General features: G+C 39.5%; 1 protein-coding gene across 7 annotated transcripts in view; it reads left to right on the forward strand.

Moving 5' to 3' along the window:
* Positions 1-26,404, forward strand: part of RGS7 (regulator of G protein signaling 7) — a 507,900-nt gene that overhangs the window by 324,118 nt on the left and 157,378 nt on the right. The window lies entirely within an intron of this gene.

Below are 26,404 nucleotides of genomic sequence, written 5' to 3' on the forward strand. Positions count from 1 at the left end.
TAAATAGTAACTGTGATGAATTACTGGAGCCTGAGGCAGACTAGCACGAGAGTGAGAAGCTCCTGGGGTCCTAGTAGGGCCCTCACACATTCTGGGCTTTCCCTTCAGAAACTGGACCAGGTTCTTAGGGTTAGGCTCTAAGAAGGATTTTCACATGGCCTTGGCAATGGGCAGGGAAAGGATGCTGTCCTAAACTCTTTTGCCCCAAAAAGTTCTTGTCTCCAGGGGGAAGGAATTTTCAAGAGGGCAATTCTGGAACCTTATTCTAAATAGGGGAAGACAGTTCTGCCCCACCTCAGCACTATCCACCTCAGGGAAAAAAGGAAAAAAAAAATGACAAAAAACATAGTTACCAGGGGCAGGACTCCAAGGAAATGTATTGGAAACACTGTAGCTAGGGAAGGGAACAGGGACGGGAGGGACAGAAATACAGGTGAAGACCATAGCCCCAAGAAACAGTCCCACTAAATGGCTAACAATCAGAAGATTATAAAATGCCCCCATCTTATACTACCCTACCTCCACACCAGTACGCCTCCATTATAACAATATATTACCACTTGAAGACATGCCAGACCTGCAAGGCACAGACATTACTGAAGAATTGTATCAAGAGTAGCACTTAAATCAAGAAAGAAGACAAAACAAAACAAAAACCACAATAAAACAAAAATGGACACTTGGAGGAATTTGAAACCTCTAGTCCGACAGCTGCAATAAACATTAAACACAGCTGAACTCTTAGCCATATTAATAGAAATCATCACAGTAAAGCCCCGTTTACTTCAATCTCGATTACCTGATACAACATGTATGGCACTCAACAAAAAATTAAAAGTGATGCAAAAAGGGAGGAAAAAACACTGTCTAAAGGAACAAAGTAGTCATGAGAACCAGACTAAGATGTAGCAAAGATACTGGAATTATCAGATGAGGAATTTAACCTAACTATGACTAATAAGGAATGTAATAGAAAAAATAGACGACATAAAAGAAGGAGTAGTAGGATTCTTTAAGCAAAATGGAACAAGATAAAAGGTAGGTATATCATATTCAAATTGCAATAAACCAAAGACAAAGAAAATCTTGAAGGAAGGGAGAGGGGGATAAAAACCAACTCAGTAGGAAAAATGTGTAGAATGGCAGCAGACTCCTCACTAGAAGCTATGCAGCCAAGAAGCGAATGGAGTGGAATCTTCAAAGCACTGAAAGAAAAATCTGCCATCCTAGAATTCTTTGTGTAGCTGACGTATCCTTCAATGCGATAGAGAAATAAAGATTTTCTCAGACAAGTAAAAATTGAAGGAAGTCACCACCAGTAGACTTACCTTGCAAGAAATGTTAAAAGTTGCTCTCCAGGCAGAAGTAAAATGACAGGTCAGAAATTTGTGTGTATACAAAGAAAGCAGGAGCAACAGTAAAATTAATGAAGGTGAAAAGAAAATTGTTTATTTTTTTCTTATTCTTAATTCATCTAGAATACGACTTTTTTGAAACAATATAGCAACAATACACTGGGTGACTATAGCATAGGGAGAAGTGAATTAACAGACAACAGTGTCACAAGGGACAGGACAAATTAGGAGCTCTCTGCAGTAAGGTACCTGCACTTCTCCTGCTATTGAAGGTGGTTCTAGAGGGTTTCATTTATAGGGAAGTTCCAAAATAAGCAAATCCTGAGAGGCAGAGAGGCAGTTAGTAGTTTTCTAGAGCTGAGGTTGAGAGTTGGGGATAGATTTAGACTGACTGATAATGGGGATGGGTTTTCTATTTTGTGTGATTGAAATGTAAAATCGTGGGAACGGTTGCCCAACTCTGACTTTACTAAAACTACTAAAGCGTAAACTTTATAATGGTGAATTTTATGGTATGTGAATTATACCTCAGTGAAAGTAGGAAAATTAAAAGAAAAAATAAGGACCTGCAAAAAATATGCTCAAACACTAATGAAGTTTGTGTTATTAGAAGTAGTGTAACTATGGGGCGCCTGGGTGACTCAGTCAGTTAAGCATCTGCCTTCGACTCAGGTCATGATCTCAGGGTCCTGGGATCCAGCCCCACGTTGGGCTCCCTGCTCAGCAGGGAGTCTGCTTCTCCCCCTCCTCTCTCTCACTCACTTGCTGTCTTGCTCTCACTCTCCCTCTCAAGTAAATAAACAAAATCTTTATAAAAAAGTAGTTTAACTATGAACAATGTTTACACTGTGCCAAGCACTGTTATAAGAGCTTTACAAAATTTACTCATTATTCATTACAACTCAAAGAAGAAGGTACTATTACGGTACCATTTTGACACAGGAGGACTCTAAGGCAGAGGAAGATACACAGTGTGGGTTTGCGCCGGGAAGACTGGCCCAGAGTCCGTGGTCGTCACTACTGCCCCGTGTTACCTCAGCACCAAGGTCTTGAGTGTTACTGTTCATCATCTTCAAAATTTGTTTCCCACAGTTATATGATAGGAAAGACGTAAATAAAGCTTAGTTTGTCCTTTCAAAAAAAAGTGGATTTTGATGATTTAAAAACGTGTATTGTCTATTGTAGGCAACCACTAAAAATTATAAATATGCATCAACTATATACACCAAGAGAGGAGATAAAATAGAATCATATAAAGTGCTTAATTAAAAGAAGAGAAGACAGTAAAAGGGAGAAAAGATACAAAGAATAAGGGCAATGAGAAGACAATAGGCACAAGGATGGTAGATTTTAATCCAAATATATAAATAATCACCTTAAATATGAATAGTGTGAAAATGCAGGTGAAGACAGAGATTGTCAGATTGGATTTAAAAAATTAGATCCAACAATACGTTGGCTATAAAAGCCCACTCAGAACATAAAGATTCAGCAAAATGCACAGCAGGAAAGAGAGAGATTCTTCTAGTCTGGATTCTCTCCCTAAATCGGTATGCATTACAAAGTCACTTAATCTTTCCAGACTTAATTGCCTTACCTGAATTCATTTTCATGTTATGAGTTTTTACATAACATTTTTTCTGAGGAATTTAAGCCTGGTTTTGTATGCCATAGGCACCAACTTGTCATCATTCCCCGTATGCCCCATTATCCCCTCTTGCCTCCTACCCTACGTGGGACTTCTTCCGTAGCCTTCTGAGGTAGTTCTGCCTAATTCCTGGTTAATAACTTTTAGGTGAGCACTTTTCTGGTCACCTTATAAATGAAATAATAAATTCAGACCCACGTATGGATTGAGCAAACAGCTTGACTAAATTACGTAACGGTCTTAAAATTCTGTGATATTATCTATATGGGAGTTTTCTAACTGTAGTAAAGGACAGAACACGGTCATTTTTCAACCTGAAGAGACAACTGAAAGGGAGAATGAGAACAAGCCAATGTCATATTCTGATCTGACTCAGTTCTTGTAATGGATATTATCTTCGTGTTAACCACTGGAAAGAAAGAAAATACTTGTTCTTGAAAAGATGAAATATCTAGGAGTACCTGGGTGGCTCAGTTGATGAAGTGTCTGCTTTCCACTCAGGTCACAGTCCCAGGGTTGTGGGATCGAGTCCCAAGTCAGACCCCCTGCTCAGCAGGGAGTCTGCTTCTCCCTCTCCCTCTGCCCCTCCCCTGCTTGTGCTCTCTTGCTTGCTCTCTCCTTCTCTCTCTCAAATAAATAAAATCTTTTTAAAAAAATGAAATATCTAAATGAAATTATCCCAAATATTTAATGTCATTTCTTTAATTAAATTAATTTAGATAAATTTAGTTGATAGTGATAGACCAAAATTTTGAGGAAACTGACATGAAAAGAATGGAGGTTGACATTTGTTGAGTACTGTTAATCAGTATAAAATCAATCATGTAATCCACAATTTACAAGGCTGTAACCTTCTGTGAAGCAAATTTAGCTCAAAGCAGGTGCTTTGGTTCTAAGTATCTGTATGAAATTAGGCCATAAAAGTCAATGGGATAACGCCTTGTTATTGAATTTTTTAATTGGGAGAGTCAATATTAGGCAAATTGAATATGGTTTACCTCTTTAGCAACCAAGAAAAAGTGGTGAAAATCTTAACTCAGAATGGGAAGTCTTACTGAATGATTCTTGTGATTTATTTTGTCTTCTAAGCTTAGCAGAACAGTGAGCCTAGAAAGTATGGGAGCAGATGAACATAATGAAACTTAAAATCTCAAGCAAAATGAAAATGTATCATTGAAAGTTACGGCTTTCTCTCAGCTCCCAAAAGATTGCTTGGACTTTCTGCAAGAGCCTGGAGATGGAAAATGCAAAGGTTTTGAAACTGTGGACCTTTGTCATTAGAGGTTTTTTAATTGTGAATTAAGAACATAGGAGAAATCTTCAACTCACTATTCAGTGATTGGAAACATACAGGAGAGGGCTGGCTCAGTGCGTAGAGCATGTGACCCTTGATCTCAAGGTTTTAAGTTCGAGCTCCACATTGGGTGTAGAGATTTCTTAAAAATAAAATTCTTTAAAAAAAAAAACACATGAGGAAGAATTAAGGGGTCCTCTGAAATCTGGCAACTTTTGTAGTTTTATCTCACACTATATCCCATCTGAATTGAGCTATGTGGCCTTTCCATTAAAAAATTTGTCTTTAGTGCAAGGTATGGAACCTGGTTTTCTCCATACTCGTCTCATCTCAGTCTGGTGAAAACCTATTCACTCTTCAAGGCCAACTGAAATTCCTTTTCTCATCACTAGAGGCAGGAAGAACTTGTTCTTCCTAAGATTTCCATAGTCCTATGAAAACGTTCATGTGGTATTTATTTTGTGGAGATGTTTTACTTCCTTTGTTTGACTAGGATCTCAATATCATGGTGCTTCCTGGAACGTAATATATGTTCAAAGAATATTAATGAATATACAAATGAGTTGAACAGTTTTTCTGTGTAGGAAATGACTGTATACTTACATGGTTGCCCAGGAATTTCTGTTGGGTCATAGCCAAAATGACTGGAGGGAGCTTGAAAAAGCTTAATTTTGTGGATACCTATAGACAAGTAACATAGAGTACATTTGTCCAGCAGATTTAAAATTGATAAGTGCTGTGTGACCCGTTAATGTTTAAAATGTGATCTTTAGATAGCCTGGTATGAAAGGCTAATCTCATAAATCCATACAGATACTATCTAGACAGTGCCACCTGATTGACGGACAGACTCAAGTTTTGTGACTGAGGGGAGGATATAAACATAGAACACACACCGAAGGAAATAATTTTGATTTTCTGTGTTAGGTACTGTAGCACTGTCCTGATTTCGCGTTGTAAGACTTCAGATTAAATAAATGTAGAACATGAAAGATTGTGAAGGAAAAGAGAAATTATTTCATGAAGAATAGAATGAGAAAATGTAGGGTTGGTGACGTGAATGTGGTATTTGACAGCTAAGACCTTTTTAAAAACAGTGTTTTAAAGTCTTTTATCTGGGGGCGCCTGGGTGGCACAGCGGTTAAGCGTCTGCCTTCGGCTCAGGGCGTGATCCCGGCGTTATGGGATCGAGCCCCACGTCAGGCTCTTCTGCTATGAGCCTGCTTCTTCCTCTCCCACTCCCCCTGCTTGTGTTCCCTCTATCGCTGGCTGTCTCTATCTCTGTCAAATAAATAAATAAAATCTTTAAAAAAAAAAATAAAATAAAAAAATAAAGTCTTTTATCTGGAGTAAACCATCATTGCCATTCCTCAACTTAATGGCCTGATGCCAGTGAGGTTATTCGAGGAGGACGTCCTCTTAGTAGCTCTCACTCCTTGGAATTTTACTGAGAGTAGGATAGTTACGTTATCAGGCAGAAAGGTCCCATTAATGTTCCGACTCTCAGAAGTGACATTGCCTTACTTTGTCCCCTTCTGCCATTATGTCCTTTACTAATATGATATGGTAGAGACATTTTAATTATGCAGTGGAACACTGAGGAACTGGATGTAGGGAACATCTCTCTTGTTCCATTTTAAGGTAACAGCTTCTTGAATCCATTGACAAGGGTCATTTCCTTTGGCGCTGCATTGAAGAGCTCTGCCAATGAAGAGGCCCATTTATTGAGCTGGATTTTCTCACCAGCAGGGAGGAGGCCATAGTCAAGCCCTCTGAGCTATGAAATGGAAAGAAACTTCCCTTTCAGATCCCTAGTCCAGCTTTTTAAAATTCAGCACAACACAATGACGGTCAGCGGAGTATACATCTTTTTATTTCTGTAAAACTGACCTGAACTTCCTCGTGAACCTTATTTCTATTCATAGATGAAGGGTCAGGAAGAGGGACAGTGAGAGACTGGGACTGCGGCTTAATCTTGCCTATTATATAAAACTGAATCACTTCCTGTTTATACTGTCACTGCCCTGGAGACTCACTGTCATTGGGGTAAAGTCTCTTTCCAAGTCCCTTTCCCTTTTTTCCTTTTCTTAGACGATATTCTGGTCCAGTCCAACAAATGAGCCTCTTCCCACTCGTGCAGAACAAAGAGCAATGACCCTTGTTAATAGAGTTAAGAACTTATTACTATAAAATAGAACAATAGAGACATTACCAACATCCAGTTCCTTAGTGTTACACGGCACAATTAGGTTGCATGACATAGTGCCTTTGCAGGAGGGGCCTTGAACCTCTCACAGGCTTCTTGTCCTGTTTGCCCCTCAGGCTCTCACTGGTCTCAGTGAGGTGTCTTGTCCTCCCGTGTCCTCACAGCTCCCGAGGTGTTGCCCTCTGGCCTGGCTGCTCCCACAGTTCCCAGACTGCACTGGTGCAGCCTGTGGTCTGTTGTGTGGGTGTGGTCCACATAAGGCACCCCCTTCCTCCCCCCACCATCGCTACTGTCTGTACTTGGCCACCCTCGTCCAGAGTTACCTTATTCCACATTGGACGAAACCCCAGTAAGCAACATGATTCTTCATTCTTATCTGGCTTCCATGCCCGGCACCAAAAGTTCTCCAAAACTCCCCGGATTCTTCTTGAGCAAACAGGCCAGATGCTGTTGTTTCCCTGCAGAGGCTATTCCACTTTGTGGTCAGCCTTTCCATGAGGCTGGGCCCTGCCCGGGCACTAAGGAGTGGCACAAGCAACATTCTGCCTTTGGACCCACAAACCTATCGGAGCTATTCTGGAATGATGGGTTCTGTCCTTTTGTGCTGGTACTTTCTTTCTTTCTTTCTTTCTTTCTTTCTTTTTTTTTTTTTTTTTTTTTGTTTTTTTTTTTTTTAGATTTTATTTATTTATTTGACAGAGACACAGCCAGCGCGAGAGGGAGCAAGCAGGGGGAGTGGGAGAGTAAGAAGCAGACTCCCAGTAGAGGAGCCTGATGTGGGGCTCGATCCCAGAACGCCAGGATCACGCCCTGAGCTGAAGGCAGACGCTTAACCACTGAGCCACCCAGGTGCCCCTGTGCTGGTACTTTCTGCTAAATGTTGCCATCCAAGAACTGGGGGGAAAATCCTTTTATGTTTCTTAGACTAACCCGAAAGAATTAACTCTCCCAGGGACATACTCTTTTACAGGCTTTTCTCTGCTTGAGACAAAACAAACCTGACTTTTATATCGCTAGAGTTATGCATTCAGTTTTAGTTAAAATAAAACACATACAGTTCTGGTTAGAGGCCAAAACAATCTATTTGTTCCTTATACATAATTTATGGAAACTGTCTCATACTGATTTTCCAGGCCTAAGGGCCACATCAGGAGAGGGGAAACCCATGGGGGAAGAGAGGTGGTGGCAACATTACTGATAAGAGGATCAAGACTTGTGGGAACTCATCGCTCTTCCCTGGGAGCCAGTCTGCACATTTTCCCTGTTGCAGCATCCCAGATGCTGAGCTTCCCAGAGAAAATGCATTGATAGAATCAGCAGGAGACTGGAGCACTGGCTAAAGAAAGACAACTTAAAAGTCACACAGCCACCAAGGGGCCAGTCTTATGAATGTTAACCAATGTGTGGATGCATTTCTGGAAGACAAGTTAAGCTTTTGATCTATGGGTTTCAATTTAATTTCTGCCTTTTGGCCTCCTCTTGTAGGAAGGAGGACAGAATAAAATATTCCAAAATGCAGTTCTGGTCTTCGCATATGACAGATTATCAGCAGTTGTTCTTTTCTAGGTGTTGGATTGCCAGAGAGAGATCATTATGAGGCAGGGTATTGGGACTTTCTCCTGGTGTGTTTGTAGTAGAAACACAGAAGCATAGGTTGCTCCCTTTTTCACCTTAAGCATCTACATCTACGTAGATGTTTGTATCTCGTTGCCAGCGTGAATCTGTAGAGAAGCCCCAGGGCTCTGGCTCTCCAACAAGCACGTGTCAGAGACTTATCACAGCACCAACGGTTACCTTCTCCAGAGCCACGTCTCCTTCAGACCCTTCAGCCCAGAACGTCACACCAAGCCTCTTACGCCGTCCTGCTAGGCCTTACCCAAATGCCTTCTCCTCTGCCTGTCGTGCTTGGGCTGTGTAGCAAAGGTACCACAGCCTAGCTGCGTCTGACAGTAGAGATGTACTGTCTCACGGGTCTGGAGGCCAGACGGCTGAGATCGAATTGTCAGCAGGGTTGGTTTCAGGCGAGGCCTCTCTTTGACTTGTAAATGGCTGCCTTCCCCTTGTCTCCACACAGTTTTCCTCTGAGTGAGTCTGTATCCTCATTTCCACTAGTCGTAAGGACACCACTTATATGGGATTAGGGCCCACCCTAATGACCTGACTTGACTGTAATTACCTCTTTAAATACCTCGGATCACACTCTGAGGTGCTGGGGGTTAGGACTCCAGCATAGGAACTCAGAGGGGCACAGTCTCAGCCCATCCCATTTACTGAACTCTTCAGGATTGTGCTGTACTGTGACCCAGTCCCTCTGCCTTCCATTCTGTGCCCCATCACTGGCTCTGCCTCCAGCCCTCTACAGTGTGCCTTCCAACATGCCTACCCAGTTATAAGGGTGACCGAAATGTCCGCTTCCAATTTCTGGGTCTACAGTCATATGCCAGTCCACCCCGCAGTACTGGCTGATGCTGCCAGTTGTTCTCCAGTCAGTAATGGTTGGAGACATTTGTGGATGGCAGCTCCTGTTGGAAGGGTAATCTCCACAGCTACTGAGCAGTCTTGGAATTCCGGTCAGTGTAGACCCCTTCACCATAGAGACCCAAAGGACCTACTGTGTTCCTCCTTCTCTTCCTAGATTCTCAAACACAAAAGTCCCATTAAGTCACTCAGCATTGATTCACACTCCTCAGGTGGTCTGGACCCTCGCTGTTCAAGGACCTGCTGCAGCAACACCACCTGGGAACTTGCTAGAAATGCAGACTCTCAGGCCCAACCTAGATTTTCTGAATCAGAATCTGCATTTCGAAACATGATTTTAACAGTGTGATTCATACACACTGTGCTGGTCTAGGTAACTTTCTATCATTCCAGAGGAGACAAACTAGAGTTTTATGTCAGTTCCTGAGTCTTGCTTTCAGGTTCAGTCTCTTTATAGAAAATTCTTGTAGATTCCTGGACTTAACAGCAAGCTTGGTCTTTCCTGAAGGACGCTGTATTCTTTGCCAGTGTATACAGTGAGGCTGACCATTTGCCCCTACATCACATATCTGTGTGTTTTCTGTGGGCCAGGAGGAATGACAGAGTTTTCCTAACTTTATTATTGCTTCAAAACTTTTAAATTTCATCTTATTCTCTCAGCAGTTTCCCTTAGCCCCCTCAACCAGTGAACGACTTCCAGGGCTTGTCCTTGTGCCATATACACCTTGAAAACCTCTTGCTGCCNGGGAGGGTTGGCAGGGGGTGATGGGGTGGGGGGAGAGGGAGTGATGGGGGTAGTGATGAGGGGTCGGGAGGATGTCCAGAGCCCGGATCCTGTGCTTCCCCACCTCACCCGGCCAAGGCCCTCAGCACACCCTGCACTGCTCCTGCATCGGCAGCCCTCCTGCTTCTCTTCTTGTACGGGCATTTCCAATTCCTCACATCTTTCTTCAGATTCGAAATGTCACCCACAGCTGCCTCAAAAAATTGTTATGCTTCCCAGTTTATAGGAAAAATTGAGATGTAAACATACCAATTTCTACATGTTTAAAATACTTTCGCTTTCTAGTCACACTTTTTCTTTCCATCTCAGAAAAAGGGTTTTGCTTCACTTCCTTCCTCAATCACATCCCTTGTACTTTGATTCTGATTTCGTCCTCTCTGTTCCAGGGCCTTCCTTAGCTATAATCTCCCTCATACGTCGTCCAGCATTTTCTATCCAGGTGCTCAGAGAAGCCTCCCAAGCTTGCAAAGTAAATCAGGACCCCTTGCTTTCATCTTTCCTTGTTCCCTTTACTTTGCCTTCACGACATTTTTCACTTCAGTTATATAATTAATTGTAGAATTCTTTGTGCGATATCTTCTCACTTGCTGCAGTGTGAGTGCCATACTGTTGTCTTTGAAGTTTCTTTCTTTTAAGTATGAAAAAGACTTGAGGGCGGAGTAGACTGAAGCTCTTGGGGAGATGGAAAATAAGAAGCTTAGGTGGGATTTGCCTGGGACAGTAAAGTAGAACCCTCTTCCTCAAAAAATTGGGAGAAAAAAAGAGGGGGAAGACTTAAAGACAGACAAATTTATATATTGGGAGACAGTAAGTTGATGGAGTTAATATTTGTTAAGCTCCATATTTTAATTGAAATGAGAGGCAATGGGAGATTGTAATTCAGGCCACTGAGTATCAGATTGAGATTTTTTTTCACCCACTGATACACTGGCACTTTCGTTGCCGCTTCTGACTTCTGGGGTTCAGAAATACCACATTCTGTGTTTGTCAAAAGCAGGTGGAAGGTATCCACAGAAATTAAAAAAGAAAATAAAATGAAAACATATGTCCACACTAAGATATGCACACGAATGTTTGCAGCAGTTTTATTTACAATGACCTTAAGCCAGAAAGAACACAAAGGTCTATAAACAAACTGTAATATATTCAAACAATGGAAACAGCTCAGCACTTAGAAAGAGCACTGATGCATACAATAATGTGATGACTACCAAAGACAGTTTGTTGGGCAAGAAGAAGCCAGGCACAAGCAAGTACATACTGTGAGATTCTGTTCATGAAGTCCCGGGAATATGGTGCTAGACACGAGAATCCTGGTTTTGCCCGTCAGTGCGTGGGGTCATCTTGACTGGAAGCAGCCATATGGGCATTTGAGTTAGTGTGATGGTGCACATGTTCTCTATCGTAGTTGAGCTGATCTGTACCTTTGTCAGAATTTACCAGACTTTATATTTAACAGCAGTGTGTATAAAGTATGCCTCAGTAAAAATAGGCCTATATACTTCAGTTACCATAAACTTCCATATTCTGCTTTCATTTAGAGCAACCTCATAGAGAAATTTGAACCAGCAGCGCAAGGTTGGAACAGCTCCGTGAGGAATGGGGTGGGAGCGGACCCTGGTATTTCCTCTCCTCCCTCTCTCCAAATCCATGTTAGACACCCCATGTACTTGCTCCATAGAGAGGCTGTTCTCGGATCTATCAGAACATTCACCACATTGTAACATACCCATCTGTTTCTTTGCCTCAATTACCGTTCAGTTAGCTCTTTGACAGTTACCATCATGTTCGTTTCACCTTTTCTTTCCAGGGTGTCAGTGTTCTCATTATTCCATGGGATGTATGTATGGATGTATGCATGGTTGTGGAATGAACAAGTAAACGAATTACTGAGTACCAGTAAGAAAGGCCAAGGTAGAGACTGTACATGTGAAATGCAGCTCTACAAGTCGTATGAATTCTTCAGGATTTCCAGCCCTGAACTGGCATAGAGGCACAGGGTCGGCACAGGGTCAGAACGGTCCAGCTTTCTCCTCCTTCATCTTCTCTTACTAAGCAGGCAGCCTCTTCTGTGTAGAAATAATGTTTTTCTTATGTTATTCTCACATTGCCTGGAAGAGAGCTAAATGAATTTTGTTTAAAGATCAAGTGAGTGGATTCTTGAATGCTTTGCTGGGAGGCAAGTCCAAGAGTGGGAGGGAGACCCCAAACCAAAAACAGGAGATAGAAGTTTAAATTTGCTGTAGAGTACCAGAAGAAAATTAGATAATTTAAAAAGTAGAACAGTAAGGATAAAATCTTTCTAAGCAAGATATAAAACCTAGAAGCTATAAAATAAATGACTGATAAATATAAATTCATATAAATTTAAAAAATCTAGGAACATACAACTTTCCAAAAATGAATCATGAAGAAATAGAAAATCTGAACAGAATGATTACTAGTAAGGAGACCAAGTCAGTAATCAGAAACCTCTCAACAGACAAAAGTCTAGGACCAGACAGCTTCACTGGTGAATTGTACCAAACATTCAAAGAAGAATCAGTACCCATGCTTTTCAGACTCTTCCCAAAAAAATGAAAGAGGAGGGAAACTTCCAAACTCATAAAACTAGCATTACTATGATATTAAAACCAGATAAGGATAACACAAGAAAAGAAGGTGGCAGGCCAAAATCCCAGATGAATACAGATGCAAACATCATCAACAAAATATCAGCACACCAAATTCAACAGTACATGAAAAAACCATGCACAATGACCAAATGAGATTTAGTCCAGGGCTACAGAGAGGGCTCAACATCTGCAGATCAGCCAATATGACCCATCACGTTAGCAAAGTAAAGAGTAAAACTCATATGATCATCCCAATAGGTGCAGAAGAGACATTTAACAAAATCTTATGTATTTATGACCAAAAAAAATCAACGTAGTGGGTATAGAGAGAATGCATGTCAACATACTAAAAGCCACATATGATAAGCCCACAGCGTACACCGTACTCAATGGGGAAATGCCAAAAGCTTTTCCTCTCAGATTAGGAGCAAGACAAAGATGCCCACTGTCACCACTTTTATTTTGTATAGTATTGGAAGTCCTAGCCAGAATAATTAGGCAAGAAAAACATAAAAATTAAAAGTGTCCAAATTGTAAAGGAAGAAGTAAAAGTGTCCCTGAATTCAAACTATGTTACAAAGCTATCATAATTAAAACAGTGTGGTATTGGCATAAAAGCAGACATATAGATCAATGGAACAGAATAGACAGTCCAGAAATAAACCTCCACATATATGGTCAATTAATTTTTGACATAGGAGCCAGGAATATACCGTGGGGAAAGGACAATCTCTTCAATCAGTGGTATTAGGAAAATTGGACAGCCACATGCAAAAGAGTGAAACTGGACCATTATCTTATACCCCATATAAAAATTACCTTAAAATGGATTAAATACTTGAATGTAAGACATGAAAGCATAAAACAGAAGGAACATAGGCAAGCTCCTTGATGTCAGTCTTAGTGATGATTTTTTTTTTATTTGACACCAAAAGCAAAGACAGCAGAACCAAAAATAAACAAATGGGACGACACCAAACTGAGTAACTTCTGCTCAGCAAAGAGAAGCATCAACAAAATGAAAAGGCAGCCTGCTAAACGGGAGGAAATATAAGCAAATCGTCTGATAAGGGGTTAATTTCCAGAATATATGAAGAACTCATACAACTCACTAGGAAAACAAACAATGCATTAAAAAATGAGCAGTGGGCATGAATAGACATTTTTCCAAAGAAGATATTCACTGTCACTCATCATCAGGGAAATGCAAATCAAAGCCGTAGTGAATTAGTACCTCACAACTCCTAGAGTAGCTATTACCAGAAAGACAAGAAGTAACAACTGTATTACCTTGATGCCAAAACCAGAAACAGAGAAGAAAATACGAAAAGAACACCACAGTTGATGACTATTTCATGAATATAGATGTAAAAATTCTTAGCAAATTTTTAACAGTATATAAAAATAATTACAGACCATGACCAACTGGGTTTATTTCAGTCACGCAGGCTGGTTAAATATGCAAAAATTAATCAATGTAATCCACCATTATAATGGGCTAAAACACATATTTATAACAATCAATACAGTAAGGTTTTAGACAAACGTCCACACTCATTTATGACAAAAAATTAACTCAAAAGTAGGAATAAAAGAGAGAGAGCAAACTCCCTCAACTTGATAAAGAGCATTTACAAACAAAGTACAGCTTGCGTTGTACATAATGGGAAAGACCGCATACTTTACCCAGAAGATTAGGAATAAGGCAAGGATTTATTCAACATGACGCTGTAAGTTCTAGACAGGACAATAAGACAAGAAAATGAAATACAAGATGTACATACCAGAAAGGAAGAAATTTAAAAAAGACTAAAACCTTTCCCTATTTGCAAATAATATGATTTTCTATGTAGAATATTCTAAGGAATCTACAAAAAAGCTCCTGTAACCAAAAATTGAATCCAAACGTTTACAGGATATACCATAAACATGCAAAAGTCAATTGTATTTCTATATGTTAACAAGGACCATGTAGATGCTGAAATTAAAAATATAATACCATTTACAAGCACTCAAAAATTAAATACTTAGGTATAAATCTAAGAAACCATGTACAGGACTTGTATTCTGAAACTGTAAAATACTGATAGAAGAAATCAAAGATGTAAATACATGGAGAGACATATATATTCATAGATTTGAAGACAGAACCTTATAAAGATGTCAGTACTTTTCAAATTGGTATAAAGGTTTAATGCAATTTCTATCAAAATCCTAAAAAGATTATTTTGTAGATACAGGTAAGATAATTCTAAAAGTTATATGGAAAACAAAGGAAATAGAATAATTTAAACACTTTTGATAAAGAAGAATAATGTGGGAGGACTTTATTATATATTTATATTATATAATCCAGACTTACCATATAACTATAATAATCAATACTGCTTGGTATTGGTGAAGGGAAAACATAGAGATCAATGAAACAATAGAGAACATACAAACAGACCCATACCAATAAGCCCATTGGATTTTTGACAAAGGTAGAAAAGCAATTTAATTGAAGAAAAATCTACTTTTAAACAGATGGTGATGGAGCAATTACACATTCAGAGACCAATTAAAAAAAAAAAAAACACCTCAACCTAAGTCATACTGTATGCAAACATTTACACAAAGTTGATCATGGACTTAAAAATAAAATTGAAACCAAAAAACATTTAGTAAATAAAGTAAGAAATTTGGGGGTATCTAGGGCTAGGCAATGAGTTCTTAGATTTGACACCAAAAACATTGTGTATGAAAGAAAACTTGATAAATTGAATTTCATAAAAATTGAATATCTTTGTTCTGCCAAGGCCTTGTTTCAAGGGTGAAAAGAGGGACGCCTGGGTGGCTCAGTCGGTTAAGCATTCATCTCAGGTCATGGTTTCATGGGTCAGGGGATGGAGCCCCATGGTAGGCTCTGTGCTCAGCGGGCATCTGTTTCAGAATTCTCTCGCTCTGCCCCTCTCCTCCCCTGTCTAAAATAAATAAAGAAATCTTTTTAAAAATTTAAAAAGTAAAAAATAGTAAAAGAGTGAAAGGCAAGCTACAGAATGAAAGGAAATATTTGCAAGCCACATCTCCAAGATTCTAGTATGTAGAAAATGTAAAAAAAAAACTCTGAAAAAATCAACTGTTAAAAAACCAAACAATCCAATTAGAAAATAAGCCAAAGACATGAAGACACATTTCACCAAAAAGGATATACGTACATCAAATAAGCTTATGAAAACATGCCGACGTCATTAACCATCAAGAAGATGCAAATTAAAAAGACTGTGAGCTATTGCCACATAACTTGTCAGAATGGCTGTGGAAAACAGACACTGGAAAATTGTCCGTTTCTTAAAAAGAAAAAAATATATGACCCAGCAATTGCTGTTGCAGGCATTTATCCCAGAGAAATAAAAAAACTTATATTCATACAAAAATCTGCCCAGAAATGTTTATAGCTTCTGCATCTTTATCCATAATAACCAAAACTGACAAGTATGCCCTTCTGCAGGTGAATAATTAAACAAACTCGGGTACGCTCCTACCGCAGTGTAATACTCAGCAATAAAAACGAATGAACTATTGATACGTGCAACAACTTGGGTGGATCTCCAGTGACATGCTGAGTAAGTGACAAACAAAGTCAGTGTCAAAAGATTTCATACTGTGACTCCATTTAATAATACTCTTAAAATGACAAGATTGTAGAAAGGGAGAATAGATTCATGGTTGCCAGGGGTCAAGAATAATTGAGTGTGACTGTAAGAGAGCGTCACGAGGGACCCTTGGAGTGATGGAGATGTTCTGTATCCTCACTGTATCAGTGCCAGTTTCCTGGTTGTGATACTGTAGTTTTGCAAAATGTTATCGTTTGGTGGAAATTGTGTGAAGTATACATGGGATCTCTCCGTATTACTTCCTACTGCTGTGTATGAATCTACAATTATCTAGAAATTAAAAGTTTAATTAAGAAAAACTTAGGTATAAATCTAAAAAGTATGTGTAGAATATCTGTATGACGAGAACTAAAACTCTGATGGAAGAAATCAAAAAAGAACTACATAAGTGAAGGGGGATTCCCCGTTCATGGATAGGAAGATTAATAGTGCTGGGATATCAGTTCTCCCACCTGGACCTATAGAGTCAATGGAATCCCAGTTAAAACCCCTAGCAAGTTATTTCATGGTTATAAACAAATTGGTTCTAAAACTTATATGGAGAGGTAAAAGATCCAAAATAGCTGACATAAGTTTGAAAGAGGAGAACAAATTTGGAGGACTGACTTCAAGACTCACTATAAAGGTGCAGTAATCAAGGCAGAGTGGTATTGGTGAAAGAATAGACAAATAGATCAACGGAACAGAATAGAGATCCCAGAAATAGATCCATGTAAATATAGTCAACTGATCCTTGACAAAGGAGTAAAGACAATATAACGTAACAAAGATAGTCCTTTTAACAAACAAATAGTGCTGGGACAACTGGATATCCACTTGAAAAATAATAATAATTATTATTTTATTATTATTATAAATCTAGACACAGACCTTACACCCTTCAGAAAAGTTAACTCAAAATGGATCACAGAACTTAAAAGCAAAATACAAAACTATAAAAATTCTAGAAGATAACATAGGAGAAAACCTAAATGACCTTTGGTATGGCACGGACTTTTGAGATACAATACCAAAGCCGGGATCCATTAAAGATATTATTGATAAGCTGGAAATTATTAAAATTAAAGACTCCTGTTCTGTGAAAGATAATGTCAAGAGAATGAGAAGATAAGCCATATCCTAGAAGAAAATAGTAGCAAAATACACATCTGATAAAGGACTGTTATCCAAAATATACAAAGAACACTTAAAACTCAACAGTAAGGAAACAAACAACCTGATTAAAAAATGAGCCAAACACCTTAACAGATACTTCACCAAGGAAGATACGCAAGTGGCAAATAAGCATATGAAAAGATGTTCCACATCATATGTCATCAAAAAATGTAAATTAAAACAGGTTACCAGTCTACACCTGTGAGAACAGCCAAAGTCCAGAACAGTGATAATACGGAATGCTGGCGAGTTGAGGAGCAATAGGAAGGCTCATTCATTACTGGTGGGAATGCAAAATGGTACAGCCACGTTGGAAGATGGGTTGGTGATTTCTTACAAAGGTGAACGTGCTCTTACCCGACAATCACGGAATTGCATTCTGTTGTTTTTACTCAAAGGAATTGTAAACTTACATCTACACAAAACCCGCACACGGTGTTTACAGCAGCCTTATTCCTAGTTGCCAAAACCTGGAACTTATCCTTCCTCTTAGTTAGCTCGGGCTTAGTCACCATAACCTGGATAGCTTATAACAGCAGAAATTTATTTTTTTACAGTTCTGGAGACTGGAAGTCCGAGATCATTGTGCCAGCGTGGTTGGGTTCTGGGAAGAGCCCTCTTCCAGGCTACAGACTGCTCACTTTTTGTATCCTCACAGGACAGAAAGAAGGTTAGGGACTTCTCTGCCCTGTTCTTGTATTTATTCTTCCACTTAAGCTTTACTGAGGCATAACTGACAAAAATTGTATATATTTAAGGTGTACAATGTGATCTTTAGGCACGTGTATACATTGTGAAATGATTATTACAATCAAGTAATTAACATATCTATCCCCTCACATCGTTACCATTTTATGTTGTGAGAACACTTAAGATATACTTTTGTAGCAAATTTCAAGTATACAGCACAGTACTATTAAAGCTAGTCACCATGCTAGACACTAGCTCTCCAGAATTGATACCTAGTGTATAGCTGAAACTTTGTGCCCTTTGGCCAATATGTTTCCATTCTCACACCTTCCACCCTCTAGTCCCAACACCTACTGTCCTATTCTCTGCTTTTCTGAGTTCAGCTTTTTTAGATTCCAGATGTAAGTGAGGTCATGCACTATTTGTCGTTTTTTCTGTCTGGCATATTTCACTTATCATAATGTTCTCCATTTTCACCTGTGTCATTGCATATAGGAGAATTTCCTTCTTTTTTTTTTTTAAGATTTTATTTATTTATTTGACAGACATAGAGACAGCCAGCGAGAGAGGGAACACAAGCAGGGAGTGGGAGAGGAAGAAGCAGGCTCATAGCAGAGGAGCCTGATGTGGGGCTCGATCCCATAACGCCGGGATCTGAACCGAAGGCAAACGCTTAATCGCTGTGCCACCCAGGCGCCCCCCTTCTTTTTTTTAAGGCTGAATACTATCGTACCTTTTCTGTTTTCATCTATTAGTAAACACTTAGGTTGTTTCCATGGTTTGGCTATTGTGAATGATGCTGCAGTGAACATGGGAGTGAAACTATCTCTTTGCAGTACTGATTTTATTTCCTCTGGGTGTATACCCAGAAAAGGGATTCCTGGATCTTGCGGTAGTTTTATTTTTAAAATTTTTGAGGAATCTCCATGATGTTTTCCCAATTGTCTATATCAACTTTCATTCCCATCAGTGGTGTACAAGGGTTCCCTTTTCTCCACATCCTTGCAAAGACTTGTTGTATTTTATTTATTCACTTTATAGTAGCCATCTTAATAGTTGAGAGGTGATAATCTCATTGTGGTTTTGATTTGCATTTCTCTGATGATTGAGCAGCTTTCTTTTCTTATTTTTTAAAGATTTTATTTATTTATTATTTATTTATTTATTTATTATTTATTTGAGAGAGAGAGAGTGTGTGCACAGAAGGAGAGGGAGAAGCAGACTCCCTGCTGAGCAGAGAGCCCCACTCTCAGCAAGAATCTTTGCTTATACTTGCTGACCATTTGTATGTCTTCTTTAGAATTGTCTATTCTGATCCTTCGCCCATATTTTAGTTAAGTTGTTCTTTTGTTTGTTTCTGTTGAGATGTATGAGTCTTATATATTTTGGATATTAACCCCTTATGAGATATAAAGTTTGTAAATATTTTCTCTCACTAAATAGATTGTGTGTTCATTTTGTTCATCCTTTGCTCTGTTGTTCAGATGCTTTTTAGTTTGATATATTTCCACTTACTTATTTTTTGCTTTTGTTGCCTAAGCTTTTGCTATCACACACAGAAAATATTGCCAAGGCCAATGTCAAGGAAGTTTTTCCCTACGTTTTCTTCCAGGATTTTTATGGTTTCAGGTCCGATATTCAAATGTTTAATCCATTTTGAGTTGATATTCATGTACGGTGTAATATAGGGGTCTAATTTCATTCTTTTGCATGTGACTATCTAGTTTTCTAAGCATTGAAGAGACTGTCCTTTCCCCATTGTGTTTCTTGGCACCCTCAAGCAATGTGATAATATTCAGTGCTAAGAAAGAAATGAGCTATCAAGCCATGAAAAGACAGGAAAGAAACTTAAATGCATATTCCTAAGTGTAGAAGTGAATCTGGACAGACTACGTACTGTATGACTCCAACTACGTAACATTCTGAAAAAGGCAAAACTATGGAGACAATAAAGAGATCAGTAGTTGAGAGGTTAGAGGACACGGTGAGATGAATTGGTGGATGGAGGGTTTTCAGGGCGGTGAAAGTACTGTGCACGATACAGTATGGTGGGTACATGCCGGTGTAAGTTTGTCCAAACCCACGGAATGTAGGACACTGAGAGTGAACCGTAATTTAAACTGGGGACTCTGGGTGGAAATGATGTGTCACTGCAGGCTCGTCAACTGTAACAGATGTAGGACTGGGCTGCTCATACTGGGAAGGGCTGTGCGTGTGTGAGGGCAGGAGGCCTGTGGGAGATTTCTGCCCTTCTACTCAATATCATGTGAACCTAAAACTTGTCTAGAAAATAAAGTCTGTTTTTAAAAAGTTTAATTAACATATGGAATTGCCAAAATGTAGTTGTGGGCGGTGGGAAGTGTAATTACTTTTCAACTCTGACTATTTTAACTTCATTGACCAAATATGGCAAAGTGGAAGTGCTTAAATATAAATATCATCTAGAGCAGGACACACCTCTTAATTTACGTAGCGCTATGCTTATTTTTCAAAATGGAGACTTTCTAGTCTAAAAGGTACTGTTCAAATTTACATTTTAAATTTTATTTAACAATGATTTATTAGAAGTCTCATTATTTTACAAGACCTTCTTAATGCAGAGATACGATGGATTAATCCAAATGATTCTTAGTCTTATAGCAGTGAAAATATAAACCTTCTTTGTGTAGCAATGACAGCTAAAGATTCCCAATAACTAGCTCAAAATACAGGAAGATTCCAGAGTGTTAAGAAACACTATATTCTGAGTTTGGTCTTTGAGAAATTCCATTCAAATCCTGACTCGTCGTTCTTGAGACCGTACCGGGTACTGTGCTCAGGTCCTTGAGTGTTTCATAATCTAGTGATACGTGTCTCGATACTCTCTGTTCAACATGGTTAAGTTGTAGTGGAAGAATGGGTATGGTGCTATGAGATCCCAGGCGAGGAACAGGCACAACAGGAGATGAGGGAGGTGATAACTGAGACAGCTTCCAGGAGAAAGGGTGCTCGGGCTGTGTCTTAAATGGAAGAAGTTATTCCAACCAGAATGTACAGTGTCTGTCACAGCACAGAGTATAAAGCATCGTGCTATGTGTGGTTAAAGAAGCTCAGGTTGATGCTTTTTGAGTCATAAAATCCAGGAGAGGGAAGGGTGGGATCTGAGGCTGCGAGGTAGAAAGGAAGTGAGCCACGAAGGACCTTGCCGTGCAAGTCCTTGGACTCTATCCAGGCACCATTGCAAACTTTTCATTAGGAGAGACATATTTAAATATGCACTTTGGATGGTTCATTCCCATTTTGGTTCTGGACATTTTCATTTGTTGCATTTCTGAACGTTTACTATTAGAAGCTGAAGCAGAGATTTTAATGGAAATTTATGTGAAATACCCTATTTTGCAAGAAAAACTCAGTAAATGTTAGTTTATTCTTCCTTCCTATTGCAGCTGTAGATTGCACTAAAGGAAATTTTTATTTATCAATCAGTACATGTTTTCTTCATCTCATATGTCCCTCACAGACACAATTAGACAACTAGACATGGCCCGTGTCTGGTTTTAAAGGGATTATGTTTTCAGAACATGAATGGTCTCAAATCTCTTCTTCATGCCTAGCAGCTAGCATAGAGCATTGATTAACTGATTAATCAATCAACCACTCAATTGTTTCATTTATTGTTGGTAAGTTCCAATGTATTAGCTAACTCAAAATTTATAGTTACATTTGCACATTTAACACTTTTATTACTTATTTCATTTTTTGTGAGTCTAAAGAATTGTAAAACCAGAAAAATATAATAAAATTTTTAAAATGTTCTTTAAAGGGATCCCATATCCCCATTCTGAGGAAACATTGCAAACTCACCCTTCTCTTGATTTTTCATGATGTTCTTTATCACAATAAAGGCCACATCGAGGAACCACCACTTTTCCCTTCCTCTTCCTAGTTGTACTGCATCCCCACGTATACTCATAGCATCTCATACACTAGACAAGTGGTGTTGCTCGGAGCACGGTTTGGAAAATAGCTGCTGTGCTTGATCAGTAATCGTCTCGAGTTCTGGGGGAAGGTGGGGAACAGTCCTCAGGGTCATCTCAGTATTCTTGTATCTTCTGATTATTGTCATCTTTGCTGTGTTGCTGTTTCTGCTGCCTTTCTTGAGAGAGTGAGAGCGTGTGCACAAGCAGGGGGAGCGGCAGGCAGAGGGAGAAGCACCCTCCCCACGGAGCAGGGAGCCCAGGACTCGATCCCAGGGACTCCGTCCCAGGGTCTGGGGTCATGACCTGAGCCAAAGGCAGATGCTTAACAACTGAGCCTCTGCTGCCTTTTTCTTTACAGCTCCGTAGGCTTTATAAGAGGCACAAAATCCTTGCTTTGTGTCTGAAGAAATCTTTTTATGATTCATGGAACTTACACACCAAAGTTTAAAAATCCAGATAAATTGTCATGATCTTAATTAAATAACTGCTTGAAAAAAACGACCCAGGAGCTCTACCCCCAAGCTAAAAGCCCATTTATTTTCCTGCAAAAGAAATATTAAAAAGGTCAATATCTTTGCCTCAGGAATATCTGGGCCTGTTCCTTGATCAAGAGCTAAAGTTTTCGTTAATGTCTTTAGCAGAACTTACAAAAGAGATTATTTTTGTAGAGGACACAAATCAAAAGTGTCACATTTTGGTTGCTTATGCACCAGAGTTTCACAATATTTTCCTCCTTGTGAGCCGCGGGCTCAGGTTTGGGGTCTGGATGACCGAAGCTGGAGCTTGTAGCTGAGGGTGTGTCCTGGTCAGTACAGGGAACGTGGCTACGGTGGAAGTGATGCAGGTGCAAGACGGGGCCTGGTGCAGGCCTTGTCTCTCTGCAGCACAGCAGGCTTGGGGAAGCCCGTTTCCACTCGGGTCCATGACATGGGTGAGGAAATAATGCCAATGTCTTAACATCTTCCATTGCTTTGAGTTCATTATGGGTGGTGGTAAAGTGATAGCATTGAAATGGGAACGTTATCACTGCAAAAGGTGATTATGGTAGCTGAAAATCATATGCTGGCCAAATATTCTTTGTAGGATGGATACCATCCTTTCGTAAATTTTTTTAGAGAATGATCTGGAGAGGGAACCTTGCTGGCAATTCATTCATTCTTTTAACGTTTACTGATCAGCGTTTACACGTCAGGCACAGGTCTGGGCGTTTGGGATCCAAAGATGGATGAGACCCTCCTGCGGGTGGGTGAGTGGAGGAGGCTTGCTGGAGTCGTTAATTTGTGACCTGAATTTTATGGACTGAGTTGGAATTGGCTGAAGGAAAAAGAGATGGGGACATCCGCATCCGAGAAAGAGAAACAGCATCCACAAAGTCACTGAAGTAAGAAACAAGACAGCATGCAGGCAACGATGAGCAGTGTGTGAAGAACTCTCACGCTTGTTTGTTTTGCTTGTTTTCATTTTTCAAATCATGGATTACTGGGGTTGCATGATAACAAAACGTCTACTTCTTCCGCTAAGGAGAGGGGGCACATGATTTTGTAACTGTGGGGACTACCAGAGTTATTTCTAAGAATTCAAAGCAAGAGTATAGACACTGCTCAGGGCTCAAGTTCCCAGTCGCTGTAGTCATACAGGTGTTTCTTTTACTTCTCGGGGGTTAGGATGTTATTGCAGCTCTCAACAAGTTGCACAGTGTAGCTAGTCAGGAGCTCTTTTGCAATTTTTTTTTAAAGAAAAGAAAAAAACACCAATAAGCAAAAAAGAAAACAAAAAATTCTCCATTTTACTGCAACACCCCCAGAATAAAGACAGATGTGTACATTTACACAAATCTGTGTATCTATTCATTAAACAAAGGCTGAGATGTTGCTAGAAATGCGCCTTTCTTTCCTACACCCCTCCTGACTGCAATGCACCCTTTTAAATTTGAATTGTAATTCTCAATGTGCCTACGATAGCACATTTCTCTCTCTGTCTTCTGGTTCCATCAAGATGTGATATTTTTTTCTCTCTCTGTCTCTACCTGTCTCTGGGAGTTAGGGTCTTGCTGTGGCACATGTACAATAAGTGAATATGGTGGATTTGGGTGCACATTTAACAATAAAGTAATTCATAATCTTCTAACTTAAAACCATAAGTATATTGGGGTGACCACACAACAATAAAACCACTATAATAGCCATCTCCCAAGTGATACTGACAAGCGGTCCAATCATCCCTTTCAGAGCTGAACTGAGAATATGATCATAACAGAAATACTCAAATCTAGGCTAGGAAAAAAAGTTTCCTGAGTTAAATGTAGTTTCAAATTAAGCTTCTTTGTATTTCTTTCTGCTCAGGAGAAAAAAAAAATAAGAAGAAAACTTAAAAAAAAACTTTCCCTAAAAGCATTTTTAAATCATTTTTCACACTAAGAGAAAATTATAGTCTTGGAACCAATGTTTGGCTCTCTTCAAAAGAATGGAAAATTTCCAGTGGCTGCTCACATATGTTCCCCAAGTCGATGCTCAAATGTGGAAAATGAGCAAGGTACCTGGAAATAGTGCATAAGATTTGGGTACCTGGAATTCTATATCGGGCAAGTATCAATGCACACATATTAGAAAAACTGAGTCCCCCCTTCTCTTTTTTGAAGGGATGACAATGCGTCAAGATAAGTTAGGTTATAAGTCTGAACATAATGCTGTGAAATACCTGTGTTCTCTCCCCTCCTTCCCTCCCTCATAGCTGCGTTAGGGTCGAGGTGTATCTATCTTCTTACATGTATTAAAATCAATGGCAGTTGTAAAAATAACAGTTATAAAAGCATACAAGTGATTCGGGGCCCTGGGTGGCACAGCGGTTAAGTGTCTGCCTTCGGCTCAGGGCGTGCTCCCGGCGTTCTGGGATCGAGCCCCACATCAGGCTCCTCTGCTATGAGCCTGCTTCTTCCTCTCCCACTCCCCCTGCTGTGTTCCCTCTCTCGCTGGCTGTCTCTATCTCTGTCGAATAAATAAATAAAAAATCTTTAAAAAAAAAGCATACAAGTGATTCAACACATGAAGTCATTTAAAAAATGCATACATTTTTTTAATTTTTATGTTTAAAGATTTTTAAAGTNGTTGTGTTCCCTCTCTCGCTGGCTGTCTCTATCTCTGTCGAATAAATAAATAAAAAATCTTTTAAAAAAAAGCATACAAGTGATTCAACACATGAAGTCATTTAAAAAATGCATACATTTTTTTTACTTTTATTTTTAAAGATTTTTAAAGCAATCCCTACACCCAACATGGGGTTCGAACTCACCACCCCGAGATCAAGAGTTGCACGCTCTACTGACTAAGCCAGCCAGGTGCCCCCAAGTTTATTCTGGAGATAGTTTTGACCTATTTTGCATGAAGCAGCAAGAACTGTTTAACCATTTCAGGTAAATCAAGTCCTCTTCCTGAATCTCCCGTTTCTGCCCATATTTTCACTGTTCTTTTCATCCACGATGCCACTGCACAGGAAACCTTGAGTTCTCGTGTTCTCCCACTGGCCACCCCCATACCTAATTAGTCACAAAGTCCTGAAGCAAGCCTCTAATTTTGCTTTAATTCGCTTGTACACTGAACAAGTTCAGTACTTTTCCTTTCAGTCCCGGCTCTCAACCAGTAGAAGGGCTGGTGGCCCTTCTTTCTGTCTGACCAGCCCAAGGCCCTCCATGTGTATTGCCAATCGAATTCCTTGAACTTGTTTTGATAAGGTCAGTCTTTTTTTTTTTCCAAGCATATAATTTTTTATTGTATTGTGTTAATGATTTTTTTCCTTGTCATTATTTATTTAATGTTTTTTTATTATATTATGTTAGTCATCATACAGTACATCCCCGGTTTCTGATGTAAAGTTCCATGATTCATTAGTTGCGTATAACACCCAGTGCACCATGCAATACGTGCCCTCCTTACTACCCATCACCAGTCTATCCCATTCCCCCACCCCCCTCCCCTCTGAAACTGAGGTCATTCTTCTGTTTGAAACAAAACACTGCAGAACATACCATGTCTCCCTTTCTCTGCCTGACTTACAGAAAAAGAATCTAAATTCTTTCACCTGGAATTCAAGATCTGCTGAATACACTGTGAATACTTTTATTAGCATCACGTTCCTGTTTTCCCAGCACGTAGTGTGTAGAAAGAATGCAGTAAATAGTTTTTCTTGCCTATTGCTCCCTTTTTAACTTTGAACATAGGCCTTGAGTAACTAAGTTTTGTCTTTTTCATATATCAAAATCTAGCTCAAACATTTCGTTTTCTGCAGACCCTCCATTTATTCTGTATGAAGTGAAAACCTGTATTTACTCATGTTTTTTATTCATCACACATTATCAAACACTTGCTTTGTTCCAAATGTAGAAAGATGAAAATGGTACCCCACTTCAAGGTCCTTACTTGAGGGCTTCATTCAGGTGAACAATTGCAACACTGTGTGATCTGTACTACGATACAAGATTACACAGACACCAGTTCACTTTCAGTGGAGGTTGCCCTCCGTGGACGGAAGTGAGGGTCAAGGAAAGTTCTAGTGTGTAAATGAATCTTGA

Source organism: Ailuropoda melanoleuca, chromosome 8 (assembly GCF_002007445.2).
Source record: "Ailuropoda melanoleuca isolate Jingjing chromosome 8, ASM200744v2, whole genome shotgun sequence".
In the NCBI taxonomy this organism is placed as follows: domain Eukaryota; kingdom Metazoa; phylum Chordata; class Mammalia; order Carnivora; family Ursidae; genus Ailuropoda; species Ailuropoda melanoleuca.